Raw genomic sequence first — 13239 nt, forward strand, 5'->3', positions numbered from 1 at the left:
CAACAACAATAACAGCAGCGCACTGCCTTTTCCCTTGGCTCCTTCCCTCATTATTATAGCTCTGCCATGCTGTTCCAGTACAGTCAGCAGAGGAATTCAATCAGGCTGATGAGTAAAAGTGCATAATTTTATGGCTGCATATCAACTGCTTGTTATTAAACTAATCAATCAGCTTCAGTGCAGCTACCGGTACAGCACGGGAGAGGGCAAAGTGATAGAATTGCTATGCTGTTATTTTTCCAAAAGGACAAAAAGACAATTCCAATCTGGCCAACTGAATTCTTCGGCTTGTACTTCTCTGCTGTAAGAAATGCTCTGCGTGAGTTACGGATAGGTTGACCTGCAGCATAGTAACGATGGAGCTGGTGCTGCCCTTGTGCTCACCTCCAGCACTAAGCCCTAACACTGCAACCTGCTGTAGGGAACCAGCTTTAGTAGGAGATTGGCATGGATCATCTCTAGAGGTCTCTTCCAACCTCTACAATTCTGTTATTTGCCATGCCAGAGACCCAGGAAAGTCACCAGGTACTCTCACCATATCTCCTCAGAAAGAGTGGTAATGCACTGGAACAGGCTTTAGGGAAGTGGTGGAGTCATCATTCCTGAAGGTTTTCAAGGAACATGGAGATGTGGCACTAAGGGACATGGTTAGTGGGCATAGTGGGGAAGGGTTGGGATTGGACTTGATTTTAGAGGCCTTCTCCAGCCTTCAAGATTCTATGATTCTGAAGGTCTGTTCTCCATGCCCACAAGAGCACAACAAGTAAGGAATTGCATCACTAAGAGAGGAACCTGGGCTACACATCAGGTGTAGCTTCCTACTGGAGAAGGATGAGCAGCCACCAGGACACACTGCCAGGAGGCTCTGGAGGTCCTGGAGCAAGCATGGCTTACTTCTTCTATAGCAACATGTTGGAGTTGGTGTTGGTGAGGTTCTGCTTGAGACTAAAGATAGGTAGGATGGACTTGGAGGTCCCTCAGCTCTAGAGGAGAGAGAGACCCATCCTCTTTGCCATCCAAGAGGAAGACAAGGTGTAAAAGGGCTTGAAACCTCAGATCCAGACAGTGGGATCTTTTGTGTTAATGGACATGGGCACTGGAAGGGAGAGAGGGAGGGAGGGAGAGAGAGAGGGAGGTAGAGAAGGAGGGAGGGAGGGAGGGAGGGAAGGGAGGGAGGAAGGAAGGAAGGAAGGAAGGAAGGAAGGAAGGAAGGAAGGAAGGAAGGAAGGAAGGAAGGAAGGAAGGAAGGAAGGGAGGGAGGGAGGGAGGGAGGAAGGGAGGGCAGACCACTTGCCACTTGGTCCGTCTCCCCCTGTAGCCCCCTAAACACCTTGTGCTTCCCTCTCAGCAAAGTTGCCTCCACAAACTACAGATGAATTGAAAAAGCCAAATGGAGCAAAAGGGAGCTGGCAATGTTGTTCTGCGTCCTCTGTGTGCTGCATGGCTTCAGCCTGGGTGAGCATCCCCAGACCCACCAAGCAAAGGAAAGCTGCATTCTGCCAGCTCGAGCATCCTTCCCAACTCACACAGATTAAATTGCACTGGCTCCTTCTTGCCTTATTATTTATCACTCGTTTTACTGTTGCATCCACAGGTGCATACTGCTCTGCACTGGACACTATGCAAGCATACAAATAACCACAGTCCCTGTGCCAGCAGATCCAACAGCTCAGCACAGATCCAGCCCCAGGGGCTCATCTTGGGCAGGGAGTGCAACCCTCAAGCTCCAACACCATCCTGAGCTGACAGCTGCCCTCCTCCCCCCAGCCACCTCCAAGCCGTTCACAGAGCAATCCTCCAAATGATTTTTCTGGAAAACCAATTAAAGGAGGAGTTACATCACACAGCAGCCAGCCCAACCGGCGCTGCATTGTGCTGACGAGCCCTGCCTGTATTTTGGGCTCTGCACCACATTGCTTGCAGCTGCTGCTGCTGCTGCTGCCGTGCTGGAATTTGCAGCTCGCTATCTAAATATACTGCAAGAAAAAAAAACTGATCAAAGCAGCTAAATATTATTGTCTGTGCTCGGATGGGCGGCGCGGAGACCAGAAAACCCCTGGTTGCTTTGTTTTTTCCCCTGTGCAAAACCACAGACAAACAAAATCGGAAGGGGGTAGGGTGTGGAACGAAGCAGAAAAGGAGACTTTCAGTGGGTGTGAAGTCAGCACAGCCCAGGGCTTGGAAGTCAGGAAATTCCAGTCCCTACAGCCTGTAGCAGGGAACAGGGCGTGCTGCCTTATGGGGGACCCTATGGGCTTGTGTTCCCCTCTAGGTGATGCCACATACTACCTTCATACCTTTAGGTCATCATAAAATGATGGGATCAGAGAATGGCTCGGGTTGGAAGGGACCTGAGAAAACACTGAGCTCCAACCCCCTGCCGTGGGCTGGTTGCCACCCACCAGGTCTGGCTGCCCAGGGCCCCATCCAGCCTGGCCTTGAGCACCTCCAGGGATGGGGCATCGGCAGTTTCTCCGGGCAACCTATCATCACTCATCATCACCCAACTGAGGGCTGTGCCCACCCCTCAGTATCCAGGCCGAGCTTCTTTAGGAAGCTTACAGCTCCCCAGACTGTCCCTCTGTGTAGTTGGCAAGAAATAAAACATGACAGGTTGAGCTCAGTCTGTGGCAGGAGCAGGGCTTGGCACCAGGATGGGGGTGTAGGAGGGTGCCCATGGACCAGGTTGGCCCCCACCATCGCTCAGGCAAAATTCTCAGCCCTCAGTTCCCTCCCATAAATCTTCCAGGTGAGCTCGCCAGCACTGCCATGCAGAACAAGCACTGCTGCAAATGAGTACTCATGAATAATCACTCTGGCTGCTTACAAAAGCTTCTTATCCTTTGCATAAGAGACTCAAAGAAGAGCTGGTATTAAACCGAGAACTACTGCTTGGTTTGGTCTCCAACCATGAGATGCATGGTGACATCTCACCCTGGTGACATGGGGGCAACGGGGGCAAAGGAAGATGGGGCAGCAGCTCCAGCATCAGCTCCTGACTACATGTCCCCAAATGCATTCTGACAGTCCATGGGATGCCTGGTGAGCTGCCCGATCTGCCTTAAGTTCTCCAACTGCAATATGGGATTAAGTGCCATTGGCACAGGTATTATGATTTTACATCCACTACAAGGTGATGAGCTTCTCCAATGAGAAGAATCTGTGCATGGCTGAAACTCAAGAATACAAATAACTTTCTCATGAAGAAAACCCTAAAACCGAATCTCTACTGGTGCATTTAACAAGGCTGCAAGCAGCTTCTCTTTGCATGTATCAAGTTGTGTACAGCATGCCTACTATTAATATAGAAATTTCTTATCCTCTTTTCCTCATTTCTCCTTTTCACAGACCAGTACATCCCAACCAGGAATTAAAGATACAAATGCAAAAACCTCCTGGTGTCTTTTAATTTCCCCCAGCTCTCCATCCAGCCTTCGAATTTGGCCTGGGGAAAACCAGCAACAGGTCTGTGAACTGGGAAAAGGAGAAAATAGGAAAAAGCAAATGGAGAAAGTGCTTGCGATGCTGTAGTTGAGCCAGTAGCAAAATATTTCCTTTGCTACCTATTTATTGGTATTCTTGTACACCAAGGAAAAGGTTATAAAAACAGTTGCTGGACCATGGGAAAATTTCTTTTTGCTGAGAATAAGGGATTTTTGCAGATCCTCCTCCGGTGGCTTTATGTACTTCTTCCATGTTGAGGAATATTTTCATATTCACATTTTCAGTGCAGGATAATTGCTGCACGGGGCGCACAGTGCATTTCTGGTCTGTAAAGAGCATGTTTTCAGTGTCATCCTCCTTCATTTCGCCTGCCCCCAGACCCAAACCTCTGCCTTTGGTTTCAGTAATTCATGCTCAGTAAGTCACCTTTGGAAAACAGAAGACCCGTCTGGTGTTAGAGAAAGTACTAGCATGGGTGGCGAAATGTAAGCTGAGAGAAAGTGGGAGGAAGAAAAATGTGAAGAGCAAATAGCTGGAGAACGATCCAGAAACCTCAAAGCAATGTGAATGGCAAGAGAATGTTAAAATGTGCAGATGGTATGAAAACAAGATTGATGCGATGTCGCAGTGGATGCAGGCTGGTGGGGCAGGCAGGTGCTGTTGGCCAAAGAGGGAACATCTGAGGAACTGAATTCAATGCAGCCATGGGAAAAGTCAGATGCTTTGGAAGAAGGGATGTGGGTCACACCTAGGAGATGGGGGCACACGTCCTGGAAAGCAATGACTCAGAGCAGATAGAACGCTGCTGGTAAGCAATCATTGATATGAAGTCCCAGCAGTGCCCTAGCCAAGAAGGTTGGAGTAATCCTTGGCCACGCTGCCGGCAAATGTGAGGAGGGAGTGCTGAAGTGATAGGATCTCTGTAAACAACATTAGTGAGACCATTTCTGAAACGTTATGCCTTGTTCTGATGTTCACATTTCCAAAAAAAGATCTTAAGAAAACAGGAAAGATTTGGAGAAGTCTTGCCAGCATGATTTCAGGCACTGGAAAACTGCTTTGGAGTAAGAAAGTATATCGAAGGAAAGATGAAGTGACTTTACTCCAGGTTACCAATGTTTGCCCAGGTATCAATGATGAATATTACATCAAGGAAGGGTGTAATTGAGATGCAGCCTGAGAAATTCAGGTGCTGAGGTGAGGTTTCCCCTCCTCAAGCCCAGATGACCACTTTACATCCATGGCCCAAGTTTATCAGGGTTTTGGTATCAAGTACTCGTTATAGTGGTAAATATCACATCTGATTGCATCTGGCTCAGTAGTTTTGCTGACCACATGTTCAGAGGAGTAAATGGAACTGGCTTTCGGCACAAGGCTGTGGGAAGACCTGATAGCAGCCTTTCAGTATTTAAAGGAGGGGGGCTGTAAGAAAAAAGGAAATAGGCTCTTTAGCCAGATCTGTTGTGACAGGACAAGGTAAAATGGTTTCACACTAAAAGAGGGGAGATTTAAACTGGATATAAGGAAGAAGTTTTCTATGATAACTGGAATAGGTTGCCCAGAGAGGTGGTGTTTGCCCCATCCCTGGAGATGCTCGAGTCAGGCTGGATGGGGCTCTGAACACCTGCTCGAGCTGTAGGTGTCCCTGCTCATTGCAGGGGAGTTGCACCAGATGGCCTTTCAGGGTCCCTTCCAACTCAAACAATTCTGTGATTCTATGAAAAGCTTGAGGCTGTGCTATTGGTACCACCCAGAGATGTGGATGGACCTGCTGCTCGTGCTGTAGGCCATTGCTCTTGGGAGGTGTGGTGGTACTGGGTGAACCACAGCACACTAAGTCACTTTGTGTGTTGAACAGAAGGCTGACAGAGGGAGACTTTTCTTAAATTACTCAGCCAAAAAGGTAGCAACCAAGGTAATTGGGCACGAAAGCTCTTTTTTTGCTAACTGTTAAAAAACATGGAGTAAAACAGATGGATGGAAAGCTTGTTGACATTGATGGGGATCTTTCCAAGTGACTTCAGTGGGGTTTTGGCTCAGGTACATATGCTCTTGGATATCAAGTAGACTGAACTCAACAGCAAATAAAATGGCCCCTGGATGTCACTGCTGTGCAACAGTAGAGCAGCAGAAGAGAATTATTCTACGGGATGTAAAGAAAATGGAATTAAGACCCAGAGAGAAGGCCTGGGTAACTTGAAGCATTGGCTCAAACCTTTGGTTTTGCCTCCAGCAGAGATTGCAAATGACTGCAAGTTATCATCTGACAGATGCTCTGTGGTGGCTCCGGTCCATGTCCTACTGCACAAGTGTATGCATCACAGCCCATGCTGCCATCAAGCCTGCATGGCCAAACCAGACTTGGCTGATGATTTTTTTGCAGTTTTTCCTCCTTCATTTTTCAATTATTAAAAAAAAAAAAAAAAATCCACTATCACCATAAATTTAATTGATTTTAGTATAAACTCTAAGCCTTTCTCCTTCAGTTTGCAAGTTTTAGTGTGAGCAGCGCTGCTCAGCTTAGGTTGATAACAACGAAACCTAATGATGGCATTTAAACATATTATTTCCATCAACACTTTGCCTGGGGTTCAGCTTGATGGCGTTTAAGCATATCACTTTTATCAACAATTTGCCCGGGGTTCAGTTTGATGGAAAATGCTCAGATGAGTTGCTTGCTCCTAGGAAGGCACCGCTCTTGATTATTTGGGGTGGAGAAGAGATAAGAACCTGAATTTTTCACATTGCTCCTGCAGTAATTCTCATGAAGGAAATCTGTGGAGTCAGCACAAGAACCTGTGGGACGTGCATGCTGTCAGGGTGGGATACAACTGTTTGAATTTAATCTCAGAGAAAACAAGATGAGGGAGAGAGGGCTGATTGCAACACTCATTTTCCCATTGGCTGCACTAAAAACCTTTAATTTAGCCATGAAACTTCTGCTGAATTCTTGTGCATTGCACTGAACTAGAAGTCTTACCTCAAAACTGACTTCAACTTTGCAAAGAAGTCTGCAGAAATTTCTATCTAGCCGACCGCTGTCATTTATTTGAGCAGCTCAGTACGTAATTAAGAAGCCCTGGAGCCTGGGACAGCCTTTTATCTTGAAAAGTGACTCTTCCAGGTAAGAAACTGAGACAAAGCAGTGGGAGACGTGGAATTTCTCTCACCTGATTTCATATATCCACAACGCAGACATTTCCAGCTGAGCCGGTCACCCCAAGCTCCCTTTGTAGTCAGCAGAAACAGGCACTTTTAGGGCATGATTCATCTGCCCTATTTTCAACATCTGTGTTGGGATATGGGGAATTACACTTAGACTCCAGAGCCTGCACAACTGAAGACGTTATCCAGCCATCCCAGACATGCAGTGCTTGGAGGTGTCCCGAGTTCCCCTTCATCCAGCTTCTGCTTTCCTGTCCCCAGCTTCCCCCATTGTCCCTGCTGCATTGACATCTCCAGATCCCCAGGAGGTCTCAGAGGGAATGAGATACCTGCAGACCTGCATGGCTTCTCCTTTGGGCCTTACTAATGTTGTGATCTCTAAAATCTCCGAGCTTTACTACCTGATATTGGTTATGAATTCTCCAAGGCGGTCGTGGTTCATCTCTAGTTTTGGGGGCATTTGACTGCCTGTCCCCACTGTGTCTTAAACCTCCTTAGGCCAAGGGGAAGCTGTTGCTAAAAGGCTTTGGTGCTTAATCTGTATTAAGTCAAGTTCGGGAATATCATCACTGCTTTTTATTCAACCTTCTGTGGCAGATGGACTGGACTGAATGGTTGGACTGGATGATCTTGGAGGTCTTTTCCAACCTTGGTGATTCTATGATTCTAAGGAGAGGGACGTGCCTCATCTTATGGAAGAAAAAAATATAAAGTGATAGTTTGGGTCTAAATGGTCCATGGAGCCAAAATCAGCCATGTAAAGTTCTGTGGGAATTAATAATTACATCTACTCCATTCTGTTCTATAGGTTTTACCATAGACAGGTCATCAGGTACCATCCTTCTTCAGACTCAAACTCTTAACCTCTAATGAACCTGGAGCATGCTCTGCCCATTTCTGGTGGGTTTTGGTCACCTCTTCATGTATATTCCTGCCCCTGTTTTTTTGACTCAGCCAAAAATAGACCTGTGACTCAGGTTTCTCCTCCATCAGTGAGTTCATAAGTTCTTCCCATGTCCTGTTCCACCAGTGTGGCTTCTTTATACAGTTCAGACACTTCTGAAAACTCCATGATGCATCCTACACCCTGAGGTGGTTCATCCATCAGTTTGCTGATGCTGACCTTTCATCATCTGCACAGAAAAGAGGATGATTAGCAACAGGATGAGAGGGAATGACTTCAAATTGCATCAGGGGAGGTTCAGGATGGATAGTAGGAAAAACTTATTCTCAGAAAGAGTGGTACTGCAGTGGCACAGGCTGCCTGGGGAGGTGGTAGAGTCACCATTTCTGGAGGTGTTCTGGAACCATGGAGATGTGGCACTGAGTGCTGTGGTCAGTGGGCAATATTGGTGATAGGTGGATGATTGGGTTGGATGATCTTAGAGATCTTTTCCGACCTTAAGGATTCTATGGTTCTTTAATTCTGTGTTTGTCCTCTTCCAGCTCTGCTTTAACCAATGCAATTATTTTTGTGACACAGCCATAGGCTGAGCTGGCACCAAACCATGACCCAGAGCTGAGCATCTCCAGAGCCATCAGCAACATCTGGAGCCATGCAGCCTCACTGCTGGCTGTCCTTCCCAATTCTGTAAATCATTCCCTAACAGGATGACAGGGATTACGTCAGTTTAATGATGCTCTCATCATTAGCAAGATCCAATTAACAGTGAAGACTAAAGAATCCTCAAATGTAAGCTTGCTAATTTAAATGCAGATAATTCAGGTACCAGTTGAGTGTTTAAACCAAGACCAACTGATGGTTGGACTAGATGATCTTAGTGGTCTGTTCCAACCTTAGTAACTGTATGATTCTGTAATTCTGTGATTTCAAAGGCCTTTGTCTGTGTTGATAGCATGAACAAAGTCTCATGAACTGCAAAGGATTGGATCCTTCAGGGTGGGTGTGAGAAATTCAACACAAATTTGTCTGCAGCAGAAAAACCTCCGGCTAAGGAACAGAGAGATTCTCACAACCATTTAACATATTACCATGCAAGAAGAAGGAAAATAAAAACAGCGGAGACAGAGAGACCCAGGCACAGCTTTAAAATTTATTATCTTTCGTATGGCATTTCTTTTTTCTCTTATGCATGTGACCGGGCTATTTTACCAACCAATTCCAGCATCTTGAAAGCACTCCATGTCACAAGGCAGTGGTCCTGGAGCCCAGGCTGTCAGCTGAACTCTGGAAGTTAATGGGCTTGCGTTGGCGGAAAACATTCCTGGAGAAAACATCTCGATAAAAGAAAAAAAATGTCCAGAGAGTGACAAATGGCTGTGGTGAGGCCAGAGGAGAGAGGGAGCAAGAATGCAGTGGAAAGGAAATAGAAATGAGAGAAAAAGAAAGGCACATAAAATATATATGTATTTTATATATACATATATATGTCTAATAGAAAGCAGGTAATAAAAACAAGCACCCAGGCGTGAGGGTTGCAGAAACAGCTGTGGTTTTAGACAGATTTATTGCAGAATGGAGTTGGGGAACTTGAAACTTGCAGGAAGGAGAGAATAAGTTGATTTGATGAAATAATTATGAGCAGGAGAATGTGATGGAGAAGGGAAGAGAAGGCTTTACAGCTGGCAGACAAATGAAAAGGCAGAGCAGATCCTCTGGAAACTGATGGAGATGTTAGCTTCTGCATCTGAGCTCTTCATATGCCTTCATGGCACAAGTGCTCTTCTACTCAGATGGGTCTTCCACCAAAACACTCCTGGCCTTAGCAGCTGTACCAGACAGTGCACGATACTCCACTGGTTACCTGGAATAAGTGAATCCCTTTTGTCTCTATGCTAAGCCCATCTGCTTCCCAGCGGCAGTGATACACACTCGCTCCTCTCTCAGTGGCCCTCACTCTCATTTTGTTTTCACTGACTTCAGTTGGTGCTTTGCTGGTCCTTTGCCAGCTCAGGAGTCTCCTGGTCGTGTTTATTCTGTGCACAGGTCTGTAAAAAGTGTTTTCAGACTTTTGGAGTACCTGCCGAGTCCTCCCCAGAAGTGAAGGTCTCTCATTTTCTCTAGAGGTACATGGATTTTTGCCCGTTTGGAAAGCATCTCGTTGGTCGGAGCAGCAGTAAATAAGGCTTTACTGACAACACCAGCCCTGTAAGCAGTGATGGATTGTCACCATGAGAGTGTTACTTATCAGAGGAAAAAGCTACTATTTCACAATGAAATGCTTCAAATAGTGACCATCTGCAGCTGATCCCATTACAGACAAAGGCTGGCTAAATAGTAGAGCTGAACAATATATTAATTGTCAATATTTTTGTATGTGCCAGGTATTTAAAGCATTTTCTATTCTTACTAATATTAAACTTTCTGCTTTTGAATAGCTGTAGAGTCTGATCGGTCTGAAAGCAGAAAGCTGATGCCGAAATTTAGTATCTCGGCGTGTGATTTATTGGTGGAGGTGCTCAAATGTGGAAACTGGGACTTTGATCTTTTCATGGGAAATAGTTTTCCCATCTGCAATCCAGGGGCATTTCTATCAGCTACTTTATAACTACGTAATAGCTGTAAAATATGAAATGAGTCTGAATAACTATTAAGGAGGTGGGATTTTCCTCTAATCAATTAAGTTTTGAAAGCCCTCATCCTCCAGCAGCTATTTTAGCACTAGTGCATAAATGGGAATGTTCATTAAAAAAAAAAAAAAAGACGACACTTTTTTTCCAAGAGCCTTGATGTCGTAATGGATCTGCCTTTACAATTAATTTTAAAAACATGTATTTATGTGTATGTGCTCAGCATCACCAGGACTGAGGATATTCCATCATTTTTTTTCTTCTCCTGAGCTATGTTTAACAACGTCAAAGCAAATCTGCTCTTAGGGCAAATCTCCTGACACAAGTGGAATCAAAGCCTTTGATCCCTGAACATTCTGTCCCATCAGAACAGCTTCCCCATGCTTGCTTAGTCCCAAAGTGGGAACTTTGATGGGATGCAGCTGCCACCCCCTCATTCATCTCAAAGGTAAACATGAAAGGTCAAGCAGTTGCCTTCCCTTTGTCCACCATTGCTGTCATTCTATCACAGAGCACCAGAGCAGGGGCAAGGAAGTATTCTTGCCAGCACTTTATGTTAACAGTTAGCTATGTCTTCTCTCCAGCCCCTACCAATCCCTGCACCCAGCAATGGACTCAGCCACTGAGTAATGGAAGAGCAAGGGAACCTCAGAGGAATCAAAGACAATGTGCTGAAGAGATTAGAAAGGACAGCATGAGTCATTGAGAACCTTGACGTTCCCTGTTGGGGCTTTGCATGGTGCTAGGGGTGATGGACGGATGGAGGGATGAATGGAAGGATGGAGGGATGGATGTATAGATGGATGGATGGATGGATGGATGGATGGATGGATGGATGGATGGGTGGGTGGATGGATGGAGGGTGAGAGGACGGAAAGTTAAATGAATGGAGGGATGGATGACAGGGATTTCTGTCACAGAGCAGCTCAAAAGAGAGCGACTCAGGTGAAACACCAGAAACTACCAGGAAAGAATCTCCTTGGCACCTTGATTTCTACCCTCCTAGAGCCTCAGGACTTCTTCTCCAGTCCCACATTGTCCTTCTTTTCAGGCTCTCATGTAAGCAGCAGCTCTTCAAAGCTAAATATGCATGTCACAATGATCAGAGATGCTCTTTGGAGAGTCGGCAGGATTTTTCGTTGCTGATTCCCAGCTGCCTTTTCCTGTTAACCTTGCATTCCTGAGAATGTATGTACAGAGAACGTGTTACCCATAGCATCAGCTACTCCCACGGCCAGGAAAATATTTCCTGTGAGTTTCCTTCCTTGCAAAAGCCAAAAATCAGAACAGTTTTTCCCCTTGAATTTTCCAAACACTTTCTGGTTTGTTCCTGAGTGCATAGAAAAACTTGCATTTTGTCCTACACCTCATGAAGAGTCTGGAGTGGAAATAGATTGTGATAACTCTGCCATCATCATCTCCACTGTGCAGACACCACTGCTTTACTCTTGTTTGTGATATTGCAGTTCTCATCGACCTCAACTCAGACAGGAGCTGACAGCAGTAACAGACATACGGAGTAATGATTAATGGCAGGTGATAAACAACAAATTAGAAGTCCCTGGCAGAGGATTCTCCACTCTTTTTGAGGGAAGGAGCCAGTCCCTTTTTTTAAGTTCTTGCAGTGCCCAACAGAAGCTGCACAACAGTGGTTTTTCATCTTTTGTTTCAAATCTATATAGCCTCTACTGCAGGAAGCACAGGAGGAATAAGTGTGGGGACATGGCCAGAGTAGGGCAAAGGGAGCCACCTCAGGTAGTGAAACAGAAGAATCTACAGCCCATGAAGATAAACACCATGGATGCTCTGTTCTGCTCCTAAGCCTTGTTCATAAGCATGTCTGTAATCACAGCAATGCCACCACTGCCACTACCTCTCGAACTACAGCCTATTGTTAATTATTTTTCATTAGCAACAATATTATCGTGACTATTATAGGATGAACATGTATGATTAATTCTTAACTTTCTTAATTAAATACTTAATGATACTAATGAATTAAAGTGGGCCACTAATTCACAAACACTTATGGAATCACAGAATCATATTGTTTGAGTTGGAAGGAACCCTGAAAGTCCATCTGATCCAACTCCCCTGCAGTGAACAGGGACACTTACACCTCCATCCAGTGCTCAGAGCCCCATCCAGCCTGATCTTGAGTGCCTCCAGTTATGGAGCATCCATCACCTCTCTGGGCAATCTGTGCCAGTGCCTCACATCCAGCTTGCCATCCACCAGTACCCCTATCCACTAGGGATCTGCAGTATCCCTGTCCGTGTGATGCAGGAGCTGCAGGAGATCTCCAGCATCCTGGAGCTGGTGTTGGGAGGTCAGGAGAGACACACAAAGGCATCAGAGCAGTAAGACCTGTGTGTGTTTGTGTGCACAGGCAGCTGTGTCTCATGCATGATGCCCAAACCTGGAGGTGAAACTTGACATCTTGAAGATACCAAAGAGAACAGAAGAGAATGGAAATGAGCCCGGCCATATTTTCATCACCCTTTCCTGCCTCATCTTTGCACATTGCACAGGAATTTGGGTGACATGGCATGGTGGTGATGGGTCAGTGGTTGGACTTGATGATCTTAATGATTTTACGATTCTACGAATTTGGTTCATTTAGGCTAAATAGCAATCATCCAACACCTGCTGAAAAGTGAGAGCTGACTCCACAACTCACCTTTGCAGCTCTTCAACATCAGAATTCCATGCTGCCAGCACCAATCTGGTGATCGTGTCGTACACACCTGAGTGCTTGGGCTGCCCCCTGAGCTGTTCTTGCATTGATTTCTGTGTAGTACTGTACAAAATGCCACGCTGAGACATGGTGGCTGAAAACAGCAGGCTTTTTTTTTTTTACAGTGATATGAAAGGGAGTGACCTGCTTGCCCTGAGTGCTGATGGATTTAACTCTGCAGCCTGTATGATAAGGTAGTTGTTGACAACTGACCTCAGCACAGGGCTCAGGCTCACACATCTGTACATGCAATAAAAGCCCTCAACAGCTTTGCATCTGCAGCTTTCACTGCCTCTGTCAGATGATGATGCTTTTTTATCATGCAGTGAATGCAAAACATTAACGCTACTTGAAAATAATTC

General features: G+C 45.6%; 1 long non-coding RNA gene across 1 annotated transcript in view; it reads left to right on the forward strand.

The window, feature by feature from the left end:
* LOC104911330 (uncharacterized) overlaps positions 1 to 5670 on the forward strand; it is a 24638-nt gene extending 18968 nt beyond the window's left edge. The window contains exons 5-6 of the long non-coding RNA XR_014884095.1: positions 1349 to 1455; positions 1595 to 5670. This is a non-coding gene — a long non-coding RNA (uncharacterized LOC104911330). The remainder of the gene's footprint in view (positions 1 to 1348; positions 1456 to 1594) is intronic.
* The last annotated feature ends 7569 nt before the right edge of the window (positions 5671 to 13239 follow it).

This window comes from Meleagris gallopavo, chromosome 6 (genome assembly GCF_905368555.1).
Source record: "Meleagris gallopavo chromosome 6, MGAL_WU_HG_1.1, whole genome shotgun sequence".
Classification (NCBI taxonomy): Eukaryota; Metazoa; Chordata; class Aves; order Galliformes; family Phasianidae; genus Meleagris; species Meleagris gallopavo.